The following is a 10,036-nucleotide window of genomic DNA, read 5'->3' on the forward strand; positions in this document are numbered from 1 at the left end:
ACCTAAGGGGGTAAAAAATAATAAACTTTATAATTTTTTAATATAAACAGTAAAATAATGATTTTACCCCTGTTTCTAACTGAAAAATTAGACAGCAGTTTGGTCATAAGTGAGAAAAATGAATTGTCATCTCCCGTGGGTATGCGTTTGAGATAAGGCTAAAAAATGGGTTCCCTTATAAAGTAATATAAACACGTATCATTGAAATTGGGGTGGGACATAGCCGTTTAGCCATAAGAAGCAACAAAAGCATAAAGTGATCTGGCCATCCTCTGGTGGCTTCAGTTGCCCACTGTCACAAATTTCTCCCTGTTTGCAAAAGTATACAAAAGAAAATTAATTAATCATACATGACTTTCCGAATTGAATAAGAGAGCAGTTGGGTAATGTTAGGAGATAGAAAGTATGTATGTTTGTTATCAATCAATTTCGAAACTTGGCTGGCACTACCCCTGTACGATAATTAAGTTGATAGCCGAAGCCTTGTGATGATGCTACTATAAATTTAAATTTAATTGACCTTTTTTCAGTATGTGTATATTTGACAAATTTTAACACAATTTGTTAATCTAATATGACACTATATAAAAAAAATATTAGATTAAAATCGAGTTTTTTGATACAAAATTTATTTTAGATCAATCTGATATGATTTGAAATTAAATTAGATAATATTAGAGTTTACATGAAAGTAATCCGATATAATCTGAATTGATATAAATATTTTGGAAAAATATTATTATTGTATATAGCTGTATTTTTATATTACTTATATTATTGTTTATTTTTATTTAAATATTTTATTTTATTATTTAGTAAGAATTTGATTTGGTTAGTCTAATTATATATGTGTTTTTTAAAAGTCTTACTCATATTATAATTTTATATTGTATCTTTATAATAAAATTTTGAAATTTTTACAGATTGCATATAATTGTATATTTGTTTAATTATAATAACTTATATTATTTTTTATTTTCATTTAAATACTTTATTTTATTATTAAGTAGTAAGAATTTGATTTGGTTAGTTAAATTATTGACGTATTTTAAAAGTTTTAGTATATAAATTTTTAGAGCGTTTGTAAATAAAACAAAACATTATATTGTATGTTTTATTAATAATAAGTTGAGATAATTCAATAAAGAAATTAAAACGAGAAAAATACTTTCAAGAGTGAAAATTATAGATAATTTCAAATCAAATTAGATTGGATTAGATCAATTCGAATATTATATAGTTGAGTTAAGATTAAAAAATTTTGATATTATTTTAATTCAGATTTAGTTAGAATAAAAAGTCTCTAATATGAAATTTAAACCGTTATGATATGAATACTATTTGATAACATAAACTATCAAATTTAAGTACGTGCTGTGGATTTTGCCTTTCCTTTTAATTAGCTAAATTAAATATACCTAAATAAAATAAACTTTTCCCTATCTTCATCTTGTTTTTATTTTACTAGTACTTTTTAAGATTCCAAAATCGAATATACTCAGCAGATCTCTGTCAACGTCGAAAATTGAATTTGGGTATATTCAGCAGCTTTATGGGCTTGCTCGGAAGGTAGGCCGCCCATTCAGACGGGCCGTGGGGTACTTAAAATGTTCTGTTGTGTATTTAACACACAGCCGAAAACAATTTTTATTGTAGGTGTTGCATTGTGCTAAGAAAGCTGGTGTGACTTACATCCTTAAAGCTGGAGGAGCACAGGTTTGAATGCTTAAAGCAATCATCATATGTGGTTGTGTACTTTAGGAGTACTTTCTTTTCAATCTTAGCTTTCTGTTTAGGTTTGGAATACATGTGTTGTATAATTTGACAAATTTTGCTTTACAGTCCATATCTGCTATGACTTGGGGCGCAGAATCTTGCCCAAAGGTATAAATTTTCTGAAAATTTATTTCTTGGCGGAAAGTATTCTCATTTCTCTTTGTCAGTTGCCTAAAATATTTATCTGAATTTGAGTGTAATCGCGTTTTCTAGATGAATTGATTGATAGTTTATAAATGCAAGACGTTGATAGATAACACAATCCATGTTTTATGCATTTTCATTATTCTGAATGCTTGTTATTTGCATGAATTTCTTTGTTAAAGATATGTTTAACATAAATTCACTGCTTTAAAGTTTTCGTCGTTCAAATACAGATTTAAAATAAATAATTATTGAAAATTGTGTTACTTTTTATACAAAAATGTTCCTCTTCATCATTTTGCAGGTTGAGAAGATTTTTGGGCCTGGGAATCAGTATGTTACAGCAGCAAAAATGATTCTCCAAGTATGTATTCTTTTCTTTGACTTAAGATTAACTCCTTCTCCATTCTTGTGAAGGTAACATCAGAGATAAACGTGCAAATTTGTTTCTCTGATAATTTTGATTTGGTTTATTCATGTTTTTATCTGCTCAACAGAACAGTGAAGCAATGATTTCAACTGACATGCCTGCTGGTCCTTCAGAACTTTTGTCATTGCAGACAAATATGCTAGTCATGATCATATAGCTGTAGATTTGTTTTCTCAGGTAGTTACTTGATTGCAAATTGTAATACCCATAACAAAGAATCATTTTTTGAAGTTGGTTTTCCTACTTTAAATAGATATTAGATAGTTTCACACAACTGGGATTTTTCATTCATATCTTGTTTCCTTTTGAATGGGGTGCGACAAAAGGTGCTTGTTGCGATTTTAGATGTACCTATTGTATATTATGAGATTGAACTTTACTATGTGACTATGATATTGCTTGTATGATTGTCTTAATTGTTACCATGATTTATGAGTTGTATAAAATTATAATTGGTAGAGCTGTGCATTGTTTGGACATATACCAAGTATATACATGATTTTAGATCTTACGTGTCAGTACGAGCAGAATGAACCACTTCAATAATCCATAGTTGTGTTTTTTTTCAATTATTAAGTAAACAAGTGTCTAAATCAATGGATAAGTTTTCCTGTTAATCTATATCTTGCATCGGAGGCCAGTATCAAACAATCTTTGGTCATTATTTGATATCAGTATATATCATGCTTGTTTACATTTGCTGTCCTGAAACAGAAAAGTCATTTCTGTTATTAGCATGAATGAATTTGTTATTAGCATTAGGCTGAGCATAGGCCAGACATTCTAGTTGTTCTTGTAATTGCTGGGGATGGAATATATCTAAAAGCTATTGAATAGGAAATCAGTAAGCAGTATGAAGACCTTCCAAGAGGAGAGTTTGCTTCAAAAGCTCTTAGCCACAGTTACACTGTGTTTGCTTGTGATATGATGGAAGTTAACCCTCTCATTTCATTCTCAGCTTTCTTAATTTCAAACCTAAATGAATATATTTTTACCATTTGGCTAGTACTTTTAACTTCTATTAGCTGATTACAGGGTAAGTGAGTGGTCTAGGTACAATAGCAGACATTTCATGCACCTAATTTCTACCTTTCCAGATTTTCACTCTGGCTAGCCTCTCCAATTTTAATTACTTGCAACAAGTCCAGGCTTTTTTAGTTATACTCATGCAGTGTTTTTGAGGATCTGTTACAGAAGCGTTAGTTACTATAAGATAATCTGTTTGAAATTTTGTGCTTAGAAAATCTTGAAATGATAATGACGTTCAGAATTTTTATGAAAGATGTGATATTGGTTTTATTTTTTCCTCTATTTTTGGTATATATGCATGTCTCTTGTAGTACTTTTTGTGTTCAAGTTTTCATTTCATTGTATTAGAAGTCCTGGGTATTGCTTCATGAAACTAATTTCATCATTGGCTGATTTAGGCAGTCTCTTTTTCAATATGTATGCACCTGAGCATCTGATTGTTAATGTCAAAGATGCTGAAAAATGGGAATGCTTCATTGAGAATGCAAGTGTTATTCTAGAATGTTTCTTTTCTTGTTCTCTGAAGTGAATCTACCTTGATAATATTCTTTATATATGTGTATTTATATATTACTATGATACCACTTACCTCTAGCTCTTTAGAGATGCAACCATGGCGGAAGTGGAAGGCTTGGAAGCCCACAAGAGATGGTAACTCTTAGATTCAAGACATTGAAGCCAGGCGAGTTGCCAACATAAGTTAGGCTCCTTTTGTTTGTATGTGTTTTCTGATTGTTTTGAAAGCAGCCTCTCATGTTTTCTCACCTGTATGCAAAATTTGTATTATTGCTATTAGTGTTGAAATTTTGTATGTTGTAACATGATATAGATCTCAAAATATCAATGTCTGATCAATAAAATCTTTTAGAGTCGAGTTTATTTTTATTTGCCGCCATGATCAGCTTCTCTCTATCAATTAGTATTGTTGTAATTGCAGTTGACCCGTCTCGTGATTCGACTACTTTATCCAGTATCTCATAGTTTGTGGCTTTGTATGCTCTCTTCATAGCTTTGTTAGAGTGGTCTAGAAATCAAGCTAAAGTAAAGTGAAGACGATCAGATTTCTTTTAAGTTATTTTTAAGGGATGAAATTATTTGTCTACTAAAACTTAATACTCAAATTTAGGGATAAAATATATAAGAATAATTTTAATTTTTTTTCAAAATAATTATTTTAAAAGATAAAATTTTAGTTTGGTTTACGGAAGCTTAAGCCTTAATACTCAATTTTTAGCATTCCGATCACTATTTCAGTCAAGTGCCTTGTAGAGGGAAATTATTATGAGATGAATTATTATTTTTAGACAAAAAAAATTATAATTTTACACTTTTTATTTCTATGATAAGTGTTTTTTGTCCTTAGTTGAACAAAATTTAGAAAATTAGTAAGGACAAAATATTATATTATCACAAATTGTGGGAAATCCAAAAGCCCAGTACTTTGACTCCTTTTTTTCTTTAAAAAAATAAACTTCTCTTTTTGGTATATCTTGAACGAGAATACTATATGTATTCATTTTAAGTATATAAATATATACATGTTTATATATTTTATCATATGATTATATATTATTTTATCTTTAATATAAAATATTCTAATTATATGATGACACATATAAGTATATATATAAAATAGGATATACATAATTTTGTTGATCTCAAAAACTCTCCTTTATATTTTTGCAATCAACACCCTTAAAAGAAAAACAAAATCGATTATATTCTCAAATATAATATAGATATTAAAAAAGGGATATTAAAGTTTTTGCTACGAAAAGCAATTTGCTATGCAAAATTACCATACAAATAAAGGCCTAAACATTTCTACTATAAATTGAGAAGAATTTCGAAAATGCCCCTCGTTTGACCATCTAGTGTTAGTGGTTAATATTCACGTGTGAACTTTGACTTTGCTACTATTCACACATGAAATTGAAATTGAAGCCTAAGAGTTCCTGGCCCTTGGTGAGAATTTGCATCTTTCTATGGATTTTCAAGCAACTAGCTACGCACCCTTCAAGCATCCTTTTAGCCCTTTAGGCATTTTCAAACAACCAACCAACCATTACTGATTTGTGGATTCTTGTTGTCGTGACAATTACCAATATGTTGAATCTTGTTGCTATGATGATTTGATTGAAGCTTTCATTGATCAAAGTCAACGATGATGCCAAAGGCTTCACCAATCAAAGTCGACGATGAAACCAAAGCCTTCACCCATCACAGTCGACGATGATGACAACAACATAACATCTAGGATTGATAGTCGACCATGCAATAACAAAATGACAGATGAGTTTCTCACCTGATTTTTAGCATGTTGAATGGATTTATGTTTATGGGCATGTTGAATGGAGTGTTGTTTATGGATTTGTTGAATAAATTGTTGTTTATGCATTTAAGGGTTGGGTGAACATGCTTTAAAACTGGTTTGTCGTAGTTTAGGGAAGAACAAATTGGCGACCTCGACAACCCAACCTAAATGGAAATTTCTACATATTTTTGTTAGGTTATGTAGAAATTTTTACTTAAGGCTCGTTAAATTTTGATTTTGGTAGGAAAATAAGACTTGATTTATTGTTTTGAATATGATTTTAGTTTACATTTTGGGATTTATTTGGAAGAACAGGTTGGTGGGGTCGCCAACCTCGCCAACCTATTCTTCAACGCTTAATATAATTGTTATTGTACGTTTTATAGATCTTATGTTAATGTAATCATTGATTTGGTTAATTATTTCAGGTATATGCGATCAACTACTAGGAGGGGCATACATATTCTATAAGGCATTCGAATTTCAAGTTTACATGACGCTTTAAATAAAGATAGACACCATGATCGTCATTAAGGAGAAACTCACAATCATTCAAAGAGCTTTATTTAGGACAACCGTTTTGGGCGCTTATTGGATTAGGATGAACCAAGGTTTAGTGTCACTTTTATGCATGTGGTTTTATTTTGTATGATTGACCAGGGGGACCAAGTGTAATAAATGTGGTTTAGAATAAATGGTATTAAGGTCCGATTCAACCCTATTAAGTTTATGCATGTCACTGGTCTGATTTTCAGGCATGACACAAAAGTGTCTGACTATATTGATTATGTAAAGCAGCCTCGATTGAAGGAGGAATACTTTCCAAGTATTCATAAGTCATTAACCTATTTAGACATCGAGAATGCAGCTAAGGCACAAATTTGGATAGATAATGATAAAAATGTTGTGAAGTTTGCAATATTGTATTTAGCATTTTCGAGACTATTAGGGGTAGAAAATATAAATGTCATATATGATCATTTTTTGCATTTAGCTGGTACCCATGGGGTTTGGTGTTATGGAATAAGACAATAGATTCCATGCAGTAGGGCATACATAGCAAATATAAGTATTGTTTACAATATTACTCGTCTTATAAAATGTCGATCCGTATGTCTAACTACAACGTTATGGGATTGTTTATTGCATTCCAAGTTAGTATCATATAATCCATAAAGTTAAAATTCATACACATGATTGTAAATACTAACTATAAATGTTGTTTATTATGTAATATTTGATTTATGAGACGATTGGAAATCTATCACCTTATGTCAGTCTCCAAGCAGATGATCGAGTCCCCCGTATGCTAAAATGGAAAACCATTATACTATCGACTTGGAATGACGTTGAAACAATTTGGGATTTACCTCTGATAATTGATCATTCATACATTTTTATTTGCTCGTTCGATCTTCCATTTGTTTAATCTTACAATTTTTTTTTTTTTGTTCTAAGATGTAATTACAATAGTATTGCATCCAATGTAAATAGAGCAAGAGATCAAGTGGTACATCTAGACTTTGGAGTTTATGAAAAGGATGCACTAGATTTCTTATCAAATGATGAGTTGATCGAATTTGATAACTATAATCATGCTCAATCAACACATCCTTCGCATTTCTAGAAACCCTTAGTAGAGTCTTCTTAATCCTTAACTTTAGGGGTTTGGAGCCTCAATCTCCTCATGCCAACTCTTCTAGCTCAGGTTTTATCTACATGGGTGGCTAGCCTATAGCTCTTTATGTTAACTCCCTTAACTCGGGTTTCGTCTACAAGGTTGGCCAACCCACATCTCCCTATGCAAACTTCCATACCTTGGATGTCCCTTACACAAATGACTGGCCTTTAACTCCTAATGTGAACCCTTAAATAGTTAGCCAACCATCCGCTCTCTAGTGTCAGCTCTATCAATGCACCTCTACAAATGTCTACTTCTTATGCCTTACATTGTTGTAAGTCTCAAAGAGCCTCCCCTGCAAGGCATTTATTTCATGAGATTGCTCATAACGGTGTATCAGAGAACTGCCTCTAGTAGATCCTCTTGTAGCATGGCTTCATGATTAGTAGTCAGATATAACAAAAACTTGACTAACAAGCTATGATGATGTAGGGTGAGTGACAGTAACTCATGCAATAATAGGTATTGATGATGCATGGAGACATGTAAGTACTCTATCAATAGCAGGCTACGATGTTTGTAGAGAGATGCAAGAACTTTATCAATAACAAATTATGTTACTTCATAAGGAAATGCAAAAAATCCAATCATACATCTATTTGAGATGATGAGAATTGAAGATTAATATGTTTAGAGACTAAGACTAGTGTAGGTTTATATTCTATTTAATTATCTAATTCTTTTATTTATATGTGTTATAATAAAATGCTCATAAATGTTATTTGTTTGGATGGATAATGTGTTTGAGGATGATGATGTGTCCTTAGAGGATGATACAACCCAACAAGATGATACCCTAGAAGACGAGAAGGTCTTACCTAAAAATGTTAAGAAGGTTCCGACACTACAAAATAGTCAGTATTTGGCCATGTACTTCTAAAAGAAAACTAGTTGATAAGTTTGTTTACTAATTTAATGAAGACATGAAAGACCAATCAAGTGAAGGCCAAATAGCCTGTTGTTACCCTAGTTATGTGCAAGGTATTGGGCCAATACTACTTAACATTCAATGTGTGGTACGATACTACTTTAGACAATAACACCACATATGTCCTTCTCAACAACCTTAACGATACAATTGAAAATCTCAGTAAAGGCATCTGGTGAAGGTCATTGGTAACATTAAAGGAATGACTAGATAACACTGTATGCATTATTCTTATGTTATAACTTATTTTAGTACTTATATTTAATTGAAGATATAACTTCTTCTCTAACACAACATGTTGAGTCTTTCTTGGGAATACTTCAGAAATTGTTTTGGGATAACAATTGGACAACAATCTTTATGTAGTTCGTGTGGACCTCTCGACTTATGCAAAAGAGTTGAAAATATTGGGTCCAAAAATTGAGTGATTGTCTTTTTTCATTCATCAAATTAATGACGTCTCCCCCGAACCTCTTAATTAATTTTTTTGCCTAAGGAGCAATGTTGAGAAGTGGCATAGTTAAACTTTTTAGTTTGGTTTGCATAATGTTAACAAATATTTGTCCTTTATGCTGATGTTAGGTACTCTTTTTGATCAACTTTGACAACCAACATTGGTTCTGCAGCTTCTTCGTCTTCAGTGATTGGACATTATATGTTATATAATTCCGCAAAATAAACCACACGTAAAGAGAAAATGTAGAAGTTGATGGCACCATATAGGGCATAGTTAAACTTTTTAGTTTGGTTTGCATAATGTTACCTAATATTTGTCCTCTATACTGATGTTAGGTACTCTTTTTGATCAATTTTGACAACCAACATTGGTTCTACAACTTCTTCATCTTTAGTTATTGGACGTTATATGTATACAATTAAGCAAAATAAATCACATGTAAAGAGAAAATGAAGAAGTTGATGGCACCATATAGGGCACTACCACACTTGATGAAGGTTAGCAATTATTATAAATCAAAGAATATTCCCCCCAAAGAACCCTTCGAAATTATAATTCAAGTTTGTCTATGAAATGTCAAAACAAGATGTAACATCTAAAAGTTGTGAAGTTTTTATGCTAATTTTTATTGAATTTCTTACTTGGAATCATGGATTAAACTTCACATCGAAACATTCTAAATTGCTAAGGAAACGCATAGCCAAAACCATATTCCGTGGGAAGGCCTTTGTTAATAATTTATTTGGGTTTAAATTTTTTTAATATTATAGAACTTTTGTTGATAAGTTAAATAGTTACATGATTGGTTATATGTAGTTATTAACAAAATTCATCTGTTCTCTTTGCAGAGTTGAACAAGTATAGTTAAAATGATAATATAGTGTATTTTATTTACATTATTGGTTGAAAGTATATAGTAGACTATAGATTTATTCATGGATGGTTTAAATTTTATATTTGAGTGTATTTTTTTATCTTATGCATTGTTTTCTCTTGTGTGAATAAAATAGATATATCAATAATATAGGAGACACCATGTTGAAATTTATCCAAAAATACATAGGACATCATGCCAAAATTTTCCCAAAGATATAAGGGACACCATGTCGAAATTTATCCAAAATTGTAGCAATAAGTAAAAGTAAAAGTTACAAGATGCCTTGCCATGTCGAAAATTTGTTGTTGGATTTGGAGATCAGATGCAAAAGTAAAAGTTTAAATCTTCTATGTAACAAACCCCTTGTATTGTACCATTAACTTTGTTAGACAAAACAAGT

General features: G+C 31.0%; 1 long non-coding RNA gene across 2 annotated transcripts; it reads left to right on the forward strand.

Annotated features, from left to right (window-relative positions):
• The first annotated feature begins 1,579 nt into the window (after positions 1–1,579).
• On the forward strand, positions 1,580–4,264 carry LOC123205319. Of its 2 annotated transcripts, none has more exons than XR_006499839.1 (5): positions 1,580–1,716; positions 1,843–1,884; positions 2,225–2,284; positions 2,418–2,527; positions 3,975–4,264. It is a non-coding gene; the product is annotated as an uncharacterized LOC123205319 (long non-coding RNA). The 2 variants fall into 2 exon arrangements; XR_006499838.1 differs by having other exon boundaries at positions 1,626–1,716; positions 3,983–4,264.
• Positions 4,265–10,036: the final 5,772 nt, after the last annotated feature.

Source organism: Mangifera indica, unplaced genomic scaffold (genome assembly GCF_011075055.1).
Source record: "Mangifera indica cultivar Alphonso unplaced genomic scaffold, CATAS_Mindica_2.1 Un_0003, whole genome shotgun sequence".
Taxonomy (NCBI): Eukaryota; Viridiplantae; Streptophyta; class Magnoliopsida; order Sapindales; family Anacardiaceae; genus Mangifera; species Mangifera indica.